The sequence below is a fragment of the Microtus oregoni genome, unplaced genomic scaffold (assembly GCF_018167655.1).
Source record: "Microtus oregoni isolate MIOR12 unplaced genomic scaffold, Mior012 000018F_ref0000195, whole genome shotgun sequence".
In the NCBI taxonomy this organism is placed as follows: domain Eukaryota; kingdom Metazoa; phylum Chordata; class Mammalia; order Rodentia; family Cricetidae; genus Microtus; species Microtus oregoni.
The window spans coordinates 31,990,262-32,002,396 of NW_024543077.1; positions in this window are offsets into that span (position 1 = coordinate 31,990,262).

Here is a 12,135-nt window from a genome sequence, read left to right on the forward strand (position 1 = left end):
CTCACAGTAGGTGGAGCTATAGTCTTAACCCTCCACTCTATTTCAACATAATTTCATTACATATTGTTGCCCAGGAGAGTGGATGAATAATCACAACAATTTTATGAGTTACTACAACCATGTAAAATTAGTCTGGAGTGTTGTAAAGGTCTTTCAAAATCTGTAGCTCAAGAAGATGTCTAGAAATGAGTTGTTAATGAAACAAAAAATGGAAGCTTATTGACCCATTCCTTTGGCATTTCAACTAGTATTTACTGCTGAACGCTTGCTATCTACACGTTCTTGTGTTAATCGTTAGAGATACATCTGTACATCGACAACACAGTCCAGACTCACTTAGAAAGATGAACACTGGGTCACTATTACACCTACGCTAAGTATTGCCAAGGAATTTGGAAAATTATAGCAAACATACAAAGGATTTGGCCTCTCCTGCTTTAGAAACACATAAAGGAGGAAGTGATGTTAAGAAAAGTTGAAGAACAAACTGGAATTTAAGTAGGTATAGAGGGCTTAAGGTCCTCGGGCTCACAGATAGCACTAAGGAAACCAGGAGTGTTAAACACACAGGTTTTTCTCATCCACAGGAGGAATTTACACCTGTTTCTGCCCAGGTATAAATCACTGACAATACTTAGCATAGGTATAATAGTGACCCAGTGCTCATCTTTCTAAGCCACTTTGGACTGTGTTGTCAGTGTACAGATGTATCTCTAGCAATTAACACAAGAACATCTAGATAGCAAGCGTTCAGCAATAAATACTAGTTGAAATACCAAAGGAATGGGTCAATAAACTTCCATTTTTCAATTAATCTGGGAACGGAGTAGCTAATAACCTGGTGATCCTGGCTATGTGTAGGGCCAGGCCTCACCCAAATAAATCCTCCAGATTACTATGCTTATCCCAGACCCATCCTCCCTAGACTTTATCCTGAGCGTTCTTTCTCCGCCAATAGATCCCATTCTGTGGAAGAGGTCACAGGTGCTCTGTAAATGAGTTTCGATGTAGCCATGCCTTAAGCTTTACTATTATGATAATTGTCAAGAGAAAACATTTTTCCCAAAGTTGTACTGTGTTTCAATGTGTCAAAAAAAAAAAAAACCTGTTTCGGGTCAGACTCTAGAAGTGTGTGAGCCAACACTAGCTAACGAAGTGGTGCAGAACCAAGTTTTCTTCTTGACTCAGGGAGGTTGTTACACTGCCAGCCATGGCGTTTGCATGGACCTCCCCCAAACATGATATTGGGCTTCAGTAGAATGAACTTAGGGTATACTGAGGAAAGAAAAAAGCCCAAAGAACCTGAGCTTGAACATGAAAGGAACAGGGGAGCTCATGAGGGCTGTGTGGACCAAGTAAGAGAGTTTAGAGTTGATTTTGAAAGCACTGGGGGCTAAAATGATACGACCTCCATGCGTAAAAGTCCACATCCTATACAACTCTTTATGGATGCAGAAAGAAACAGTTGTTGCAATAGTCATGGAAAATATGATGGCCTAAAGTGATAAGTGGAAGCGGAGATGGGAAAAGGTCAAAATGCAAGGTTGAAGATGAGTTTCAGAAGGTGCATCTTTGACAGGCTGTAAGAAGATAGGATGTCGTGAGTCAAGGTTCCAGCGTTAAGCAGGTAGAGGCTACATTAGCTGCTGATAAGAAACCTCAAGGGAAGATGAGTGGAAACGGAGATGGGAACAGGTCCAAAACTCAAGGTAGATGATGAGATTCAGAAGTTGCATCTTTGACAGGCTGTAAGGAGATAGGAGGTAGTGAGTCAAGGTTCCAACGTGAAGCGGGTACAGGCTACGTTCACTGCTGATAAGAAACCCCAAGAAAAGAGCAGTTCAGGGCAGAGACGATGAGGTTAGTCCCACATAACTTTGTTTGACTCACTAGTGAGTTGTCCAGGTAGATGTCATAAGTACAAAGGGTGTAAAAGCAAAACAGAAAGCTAGCCTACAGTTTCAGGGAAGGTTGCCCAGCATATAGATGATAAAAAAGAAGTCACAAGATGCAAACTAGTCACCCACGGCATTATGAGGGTTCTGGAAGGTTCCCAGGCTCATGTGTTCATTGTGCTCAAGATGCCCACATTCAAAAACAAAAAAAAAAGATGCATGTGCCAGGTCAGAACTTTAGCTCAGCTGGCATGAAAACGACACTGGAAATTCTTATTGTCTATAGTCTACTTCCTTTCCTGTGCTCTGACCACGTAACATCAAACTTGAAGTTCATCTTAAAACTAACTAGCCAGCACCTCATCTCAGATTAAATAGACATCAAATCAGGTGTAATGTGTGTCTGTCTGGGCATATGCATTTGTGTATGTCTATGTCCCTGTGCATATGTGTTTGTTGTGTATCTCCCTGTGTACGTATATACATAGATAAAATAAATATTTACCACAGAGACAGACTTAAACAAAGACTGTCTCTTAGCACGAAGCAAGGGCTCACTTAGAATTGTAAAACATGTTCCAAGTTGAACTATATCCACACTGACAGCAGATTCTTTTCAGTCCTGGACAGACTTTCAGGAAGCAGGTTGTAGGTTTTTCCCATCAGCCTCACGATGTGGTGAACTTTATGGTCCACAGGGCTGTGATCACAAAGCCCAAGGTCTGGTAGACCTGGGCCATGTGTGAAGAAGCCCACCGTCGAAGGGGCTCTTGGGACATGATCAGCTTTTAAATGTACTTTGTAGTTTCAATTAGCATCACATTCAGCAGCTAAGCTTTCTGAATGGTCACTTGACACCACAAACCATCACCCCCGCTTTAAGAACACTGACATCTCCCTCCAATCACCCCACTTTCTCTTTTTCTTTTGGTCCCTCATTTTCCCCTCCTTCTCTTGATTCCCTTCCTTTTCTTGTTTTCTTTCCATCTTTCCTTCATTCTCCAAATAGTTTCTCCTTCCAAACTTCTGCAAAATGAGACTGGTTATACATACAAAATCGGAACAGCCCATCCAATGTCAAGTGTCTTGTTTTATAAAGAACGCCAACTGAGCCTTACCATTAATACTAGGAACAGAAGCAGTCTGGCGGATCCTGGTATCCAGGTCACTCCTTGGCAGAACAAGGCAGACGGCATTCTCTCCCATGATGTGTTCATGAGCTTACTCAAAGGTTATTTCCAGGCTTGTTTGGCTGTGATACTAGATTTCACTCTGCGGAGGGCAAACACTCTGGTGTTATAAAGTGCGCATGCCTACAGCTGTACAACCAGCTACCCACTGGGACGTGTGATAATCGAGGCCCTTAAATATATCAAGGCTGAATTGTGATATGCTAGAAATGCATGCTACATAATGGATTTTTGAGACAGTATTAAAACATCTAAAACATGCCCAGAAAGTATCACTACTGATTTTTGTATGGATAACATGATGAAACAATGTTTCAAATATATTAGTTGAAGTGAAGTACATTATTTTATTTTGATTCATTTTACCTGGGTCTACTCACTGGTTTTGTTTGTTTTGGTTTTTGGTTTTGGTTTTGGGTTTTTTTGTTTTGTTTTTTTTTTTTTCCAAGACAGAGTTTCTCTGTGTAACCATCCTGGCTGTCTTGGAACTCGCTTTATAGAGCTGGCCTCGAACTCACAGAGATCCACCTGCCTCTGCCTCTGAGTGCCAGGATTAAAGGCGTGCGCCACCACCGCCCAGCCTTATTCACCTTTTGAATTTGGCCACTAGAAATGTTTCCACTGAATATGTGGCTTACAGCTTTTTTCCCCTTTAACAAGAAAGACAAACTAGATATATTCATTCCTCAAACCTGATTTGATAATTATTTTAACCTGTCAGCTAGTAGACAGAGAAATGAAAGAAAGCACAATCATCATTCCCCTAGATAAAAATATATGGCCAAATAAAATACATCTATAGATACATACATGTGTGTACAGTGTACACTCCACTCTGCAACCCTGCTTCTAATGCGGAGGCTAGTTTAAATGTTGTAAGAATATTGCTGTCTGTATGACTACAAAGAGCTGTGAACCACAATGTCCAAGAGGAACTAACAAGTGTTGGCAAAATGTGTGAGAGACTATCCTGTTGTGTGTGTGAGAGAAAAACAGTCACTTTTAAGGATTCCTCTTTTAATTCAAGGATTTAAAACGTGAACCCGTTAGGAACAGTTCACATCTGTGGTGGTTTCTGTGGTAACTTCAGTTCTGTGATTCCTGATGTGGCTTCTGTGGTGGCTTCAGCTCTGCGCTTCCTGGCGTGGCTTCTGTGTCAAGCCTCAATTCTGTGCTTCCTGACTTGGCTTCTGTGATAGCTTCAGTAGTTCTGCGCTTCCTGACGTGGCTTCTGTGGTGGCTTCAGTTCTGTGCTTTCTGAGGTTGCTTTATTTCCTGACTGCCTGGCTGGGCATGCATCAACTCCGTTGGCCTGCTCAAAGGATCAATCATGTTGTTTCACAAATTCTAGTATTTACGCCATTAATTATTCCCTATCTTCTGCATTATTTTGTTGAATTTGCTTTCCTCGTTTAAGGGATAAGCTAAAAATCATAGGCTTACTCTTTCGTCTTTCTCTTCCGCGGGTTTAATGCTACAAATTCTTCTCTGCTGTTTCTAGTCTTGATTTTGCAACGGAGATGGACACAGAGGACTGAGTGCCCATCACCGGGCATGGCTTTTCCTGGGTGACGTAGGTTACCATGAAGCATCCAACCGCTGGGCAGATGCATTCTGACCTTCCTCACTGTGCCCACCAGTGGCTTCAACGCATCCCTCGGCTCTAGCCTCTCTCTGACGTCTCTTTTTGTCCCTGGCCCAGCGAGTTCAGTCTCTGGCCTACACCATACGTAACTAAGCGGAGTCCCTTTCTTGTTATTTAAAACATTAAGACTGACAGATCAGCGGCCTTGTATCAGAAATTTAGGGTGCTGTCTGTCCGTCAAAGGGAACAGGGTCCTTACCAGGCGGAGCGAGGCAAGACAGGAAGCTCCTTTGGGCTCGTGGGTAGTCTCAATTTGGGAGTAGTTTATTTACATTTTTACTTATTATTTATTATCCTTTGACAATTTCATACACATCTATAATGAACTTGGATTGTTTTCATGAGCATCGCTTGCCACATCCCCTTCCCCTTCCTGGGGAACTTCCTTTTCTTCCCAGGAAGTCTCCCTCCTATTTCCCTGCCTTTGTTCTATGACCCACTGAGTTCACAGGTGATGTTTACGTGAGCAAAGGGGGGGGGTGATTTGGGAGTGTGGCCAACATACTAGTGGCTATAGGACTGAAGAGGATTAGTTCTCCTTCTCCAGGAACCATTAACTACACATAGGTTCTCAGAGGGTGGTCTGTGCTCCCTCTCCTTGGTTCACAGCTCTGGCTCAGCTCACCTCTCTGTTGGACAGACAACGTCCACCCCATAAGATTTTTGTTTGTTAGCTAACATTTCAAGTCTTTGCCAGTTTTTTTACCGAATGTGAAAAGAGTAGAACAACCTAGGTTTGGTGGCTCAAGGTTTTAATCCGAGCACTTGAGAGTCCGAGGCTGCTGGATCTCTGAGTTCTAGGCCAGCCCGTTGACAGAGCAAGTTCTAGAACAGCCAGGGCTACACAGAGAAACCCTGTCTTGAAAAGCCATATATGTGTGTGTGTGTGTGTCTTTTAATATATATATATATATTTAATATATATGTATATAAAGGAAAATTTATGTTCTCTCAATGCACTGTCCCCAATTTAGTGATTTGTCCAATGTCACATAGCTTATTAGTACAGAGAAGATACCAGAATGCCAGGCTATTTATTTGATCATTGACCTTTTCATCAGGGGAGAGTTCCGTGAACAATATTGTGAAATGGTTTTCAATGGGTGCAAAACTGAAGTCAGTTGGATTCAACAAATATTTGAAGACCTAATAGTAGGTGCCAGGCATTTTTCTAGCCGGTAGGGGCGGCAGGGCAGAGGTGCCACCACTTTGTTGTCTACGGAACATCCCTCAAGTTCTAACAGAAAAGCAAAACGACTTTCATCCAACTTTACTTATAATCAATAATTTATGGTCATGATTTCAGTTCAACACTTCCATTTGGATGTATTGGTCACTAGTTTCATGTCTTGATTTCTGCAGTGACATGATTACTAGCATATGCCATCATATCTGCCTGGGTTTCCTTCATTTTTAAAACCTGAAATAGCATAGCTGATTCATGTAATAGTTGTTAAATCCTATTAAAAACTGTAATATTAGCATAAAATATTACTTGACCCTAAATGCATACATTAAGTCATTATTAGAAAGTATCAATGTAGTAATCCTCCTAAAACTTATTTGATGTTTAAAGCAGTATTAAATGTACCATTATATTCTTTTCTTATAGAACCAGATTTTTTTCATCAAGTGATATCATTTTATGGTCATATAACTCATCTGCTACTAAATAGCAATTTCAGTTATTTTTTTTACTATAAACACCTTTATAAATTTTCTATGTACATTTAGAGTGATCGCACTTTACCCAATATTATTTTTGGATGCAAGTGTATATTGCTTTCAGTCTCAGGAAACCTTTCCTATTAACATCTTGGATTTATTTATTTGCCAATTAGATTATCAAAGAAACACATCCTGTACCCTGGAATAAATTCCACTTTGTTGTAGACTCCAGCCAGGATGATGAGGTAGTCAAGATACTAATATCTTGCTCAAGTATTTGCACCGGTATGTTTGGGGAAGTTTCTTAGTTACTTTTCTAGCGCCATGATAAAACACCGTGATGAAGGCAACTTAAAAAAGAAAATGTTTCTTGGGGTTCAGAGTTACAGTGGGTTAGTGTGCATGATCATCATGGCAGGGACCAGACCTGCAAGCAAGCAGAGCACTGGAGTGGTACGTGAGAGCGCACATGTACTAGGCAGAGAGAGCACTAACCGGGAATGGTGTGAGCTTTAGAAATCTCAAGGCCCACCCCCAATGGCACATCGTCTCCAACAAGACCACACCCCCTAATCCTTCCCAAACAGTTCCACCAACTGGGGCCAAGCGTTCAGACATATGAGCGCATGGGTGGTCATTCTCATTCAAAGCACTTTTGGATGTGGAAACCACGCTGGCTTCTTAAGTTAGTTTTTCCCCATAATTGCTCACAATTATCTATGAATTGAGTCCATTCAAATACAGAAAACATTCATTCTTTGTAGGTTAGAAAGAAGTTAATAGCAAAACAAAAATGAGTCAGGGTAGTATCTTTTAAATATAGTATGTCAAATTACCTTTTCAATTTTTTTGGTATTTATTTTATCTGTTTACTACTTTCTTTTGTGTCATTCTTTCCATTCACAATTTCTCAAGTACAAGGTTTTGTTTTAAGATGTTTTTTCTAATTTATTGGAACTAAATTATACATAACATTACCATTTAAAAGTTTTCCAATCTTGTATCTCTAGCCTTCTTTATTCCTAAAATTACAACTTCTACTGCCTCTCCTTTCCCTCAGTAAGGTAAATTAATATCTTTTAAGAATTCAGGTTCTTATTTTACTTACTTTTCTATCGATTCTATTTCTTCAACAGTTTCAAGTTTTATCTCCCTTAACTTCTGTTTCTAATTAGTTATGGCTCACTGCTCTCTCTTTCAGTCTTATAAAGTATTTCAATTTTATGCTAAAATTTAATTATATCATTTCCTCACTTCTCTTTCCTCCCTCTAACATGTTGATTCCCAACCTTCCTAATTCTGTGACCCTTTAACACAGTTCCCCTTGTTGTGGTGACCACAACCATAAAATTACTTTGCCGCTACTTCATAACTATAATTTTGCCACTGTTATGAATCGTATTGTAAATATCCGTGCTTTCCTGTGAAATGGTTGTTGGGCCCTCAAAGGGGTCCCGACACACAGGTTGAGAACCACTGCCTTAGCCCCTCCGTACCCACTTGTTACCTCTCAAATTCATTGCCTCTTTTCCTTTCATTATTATTGTTGCATAGACAGCTATCAATGCATAAATATATAAATGCAACCTACTTAGTCTGTTTGGTGTTTCTCTTGGGTATTTGATTTCATGGGTGACTACTTTGTGTCAACTCAGATAACCAGTTTGGATGAGCTAAGAGGCTCATCCCTGGGGAAAACAATTTCATTTGTTTGACAAAAAAAAAAAAGTAAGGTTTTAAGTGCCCTTTAGGGAGGGAAGGAAAAAATGACAGATGATTTTGTTGATGTTTTTCTCTCTTTGCTCTCATCTATGTCTTTTGGCTTCTTGAGAAAATATAACCTTATGACTTGGCATCATCTACTCCTCACTGCCCAGAGAGTTGCTCTTGCTTCTCAGCCAACTCAGGCCAGTATGGCATAAGAATAGGCCCAGGCACACAGGGCCTTGGGCACCATCATGGCTGGGAGATTGTAATGTTTGTGCAATAGTCTAGACTTTTTAGAAGAACTGAAAAATATGTTGGAATCCCTTTTGGCAAGCTATTTGCTGTAGAAAGAAAAAGAGTTCGCATTCTTCTTGCAAGAGGTGGCAGTAGACACGGTAGAGAACACGTTGCATTGCCTTCAAAAGCTAGGCTCTAAGGGAACACCTGAGCTTTGAACAAAAGAAGGTTCCCACGTGCCACAGTAGCCCAGCTCATGGCTCCTTGATGGATCAGTTTCAGGTCCTTCTTTTCTTTCTTTTTTTTTTAAAAATATTTATTTATTTATTATGTATACAATATTCTGTGTGTATGCCTGAAGGCCAGAAGAGGGCACCGGACCTCATTACAGATGGTTGTGAGCCACCATGTGGTTGCTGGGAATTGAACTCAGGACCTTTGGAAGAGCAGGCAATGCTCTTAACCTCTGAGCCATCTCTCCAGCCCCAGGTCCTTATTTTCTAATTAAAATGTTCCCCATGCTCTATATTATATGGGAGGCACTCTTATGTCAGGAAAATATGCCATATTTCAATGAGATCTTTGGAAGAAGAGAGTGGTCCGAGGCTTAAGTTATTCCAAAGAATGTGAAGGGAAGAAATTATTCTCTCAAACATTGTACAAGGACAAAAATCACACTGATATCCAAACAAGACACAACAGTAAACAAAAGCTACAGTCAAGATCATTAATAAACGCACCTGCAAACCTTCCTAACAATACATCAAACCAAATTTAATAGCGTATTAAAAAGATTACTCTCCAAGGTCCATCCTATGGATGCAAGGATCATTCAGCCTACACAAACATATAAACATACTCTCTAAATCAACCCAACGAAGGACAAACATCATATTGTAGTGATAGTTCATTTGTATTTTAATAAATAAAGCTTGGCTGAAGTTCAGGGAGTAAAACAGCCACACTATCAGCCAGGCAGTGGTGGCACACACCTTTAATCCTGGTAGCCACGCTAGTTAGACATAGAAACCGGGTGGTAGTGGGGCACAACCTTAATCCCAGCACTAGAGAGGAATATAAAACAGGAGGAGACAGTTCTCACACACAGTCTCAATCTGAGATTCCTGGAGGCAGGATCACTGTTTTGGACTGAGGTAGAGGTAAGAGCCAGTGGCTGGCTGTTTTGCTTCTCTGACCTTGAGGTTGAACCCTAGTGTATGTCTTTGGGTTTTTTATTAATCATGCTACACATGCAGTCATTTCCATAGATGTAGAAAAAGCATTTGATAACACACCCAGCTGTAGATGTGGCTCAGTGATGAACCACTTGTATAGCATGCATAAAAACAAGAGAATAAATAATTAGAATAATAATCCAGTATCATTTTATGATTAAAAACACTCTGGAAAAAATATCTATAGAAAAAATGAATGGGCCTCAACATATTAAAAGTATGTGTAACCATGGGGGGAGGGGGGAAGCTAAGAGATGCCTCTCTGAGATGTGGCAAAGGGCCAGGATGGCACTTTCAACACTTTTACCCAGAAAGGGACTAGAAGTCCTAGCCAGAACTGTTAGGTAAGAGGAAAAAATAAAGGGCATTCAGATAGGAAAGGAGGAAATCAGACAGACAGTGTTTGCAAATTCCAAAGATCCCACCAAAAACTCTCTGAATAAGTGATTTCGGCAAAGTGGCAGAACACAGAGCCAACACACAAAACCTGGTATTGTTGTCATATACCAGTATTAATTTACCCAAAAAAATCAATAAAGCAGCCTCACTCATAATAGCCACATTGTATTAAACATTAACTACCTAGGAACTATTTAGCAGAAATGAAAGTCCTATACCATAAAAAAATACAAAATGTTTCTTGTATACAGCAGAAGGCTGGATCCTGTTTTCGTATCCATTCTCTTAGCCTGTGTCTTTTATAGGTGAATTGAGCCCATTAGTAGCACAGACACTGAGAGCAACAATAAATAAATGGGACCTCCTGAAACTGAGAAGCTTTTGTAAAGCAAAGGACATGGTCAATAAGACAAAAAGGCAGCCTACTGAGTGGGAAAATTCTTTACCAACTGTAGTAATAGGAGCGGAGGGGCTGTGTCCCCAGCACCCCGGCTGCCTGGCTAGCTTATGCCCTGAAATAATTACACGGACACTATATTCTTTTAATCACTGCTTGGCCCATTTCTATCTAGCCTCTTCTAGGCTAACTCTCACACATGGACTTGCCCATTTCTAATATTCTATATAGCACAGCTAGGTGCGCTTACCGGGAAGATTCAAGCCTACGTCCATCTGGGTCGGAGCTTCATCGCGTGTCTGCCCAGGAGCCGGGAGCATGGCATCTCTCTGAGGCGTCTACCCCCGAGAGGAGAGCTGTCGAGTCTGAGCTCACTTCCTCTTCCTCCCAGCATTCTGTTCTGTTTTCTCCACCCACCTGTGTTCTAACCTATGAGGGCCAGCCAAGCAGTTTCTTTATTTTTTTAACCAATGACCTTCCTCCATCAACCAACCCCACATCAGACAAAGGACTAATCTCTAAAATATATAAAGAACTCAAGAAATTAGACATCAAAATACTTAATAACCCAATTTGAAAATGGGGTACAGAACTAAACAGAGAATTCTCAACAGAAGAATCTTAAATGGCCAAAAGCTACTTAAGGAAATGTTCAACATCCTTAGCCATCAGGGAAATGCAAATCAAAACAACTCTGAGATATCTTCTTACTCCTGTCAGAATGGCTAAGATCAAAAACACCAATTCTCTGGAGAGAATGTGGAGTAAGGGGAACACTCACCCATTGCTGGTGGGAATGCAAACTCATACAATCACTTTGGAAAAATCAGTATGGTGGTTTCTCAGAAAATTGAGAATCAACCTACCTCAGGACCCAGCCATATCACCCTTGGGCATATACCCAAAAGATGCTCAATCATACTACAAAGGCATTTGTTCAACTATGTTCATAGCAGCATTATTTGTAATAGCCAGAATCTGGAAACAACCTACATGCCCCTCAACCAAAGAATGGAGGAAGAAAGTGTGGCAATTTACACATTAGAGTACTACTCATTGTAAAAGCAAACAAACAACAACAACAAAAATAACCAATGACATCTTAAATTTTGCATGCAAATGGATGGAATTAGAAAACACTATCCTGAGTCAGGTATCCCAGACCTAAAAAGATGAATATGGTATGTACTTATCCATAAGTGGATACTAGCTATATTTATTTATGTCTGTTATATTATTTATGTTTATTATTTATGTCTGTAACAGATGTAAATAAACATTTTTATCCACTATCTGATGAATGGATAAAGTATAATACATAAATCCACATAATACTCTTAAATCATTAAGAAGAACAAAATGAAAAGGAGGAGAAGAGGGAGGTAGATAAGTTGTCCTATGTGACATGGAGGGAATTACAGTTATGACATTAAGTGAAAAAAGCCCAGTGAAGCCGCAGCTGCCAATAACTTCATGTTTGACCTACATCACACCCATACAGAAACTACCTGATTTTCCTGTTCCCTTTTTTTTTTTTTTTTTTTTTTTTTTACAGGAACCTTATCTCCCTGGGCGAGGCAGCACACGCTGGCAATCCCAGCACTTGGGAAGATCTCCATTTTTAAAGCTCACCCTGGGCCATCTAGTGAGTCTAGCCAACCTGAACTACACAGCCAGAAAGGAAAGAAAAAAAGCACGAGGAGGCTGTATGTTTCCTTCCCCCATCCTCTTTCCCCTCTACAATCTAGGTAAATTTTCTTAG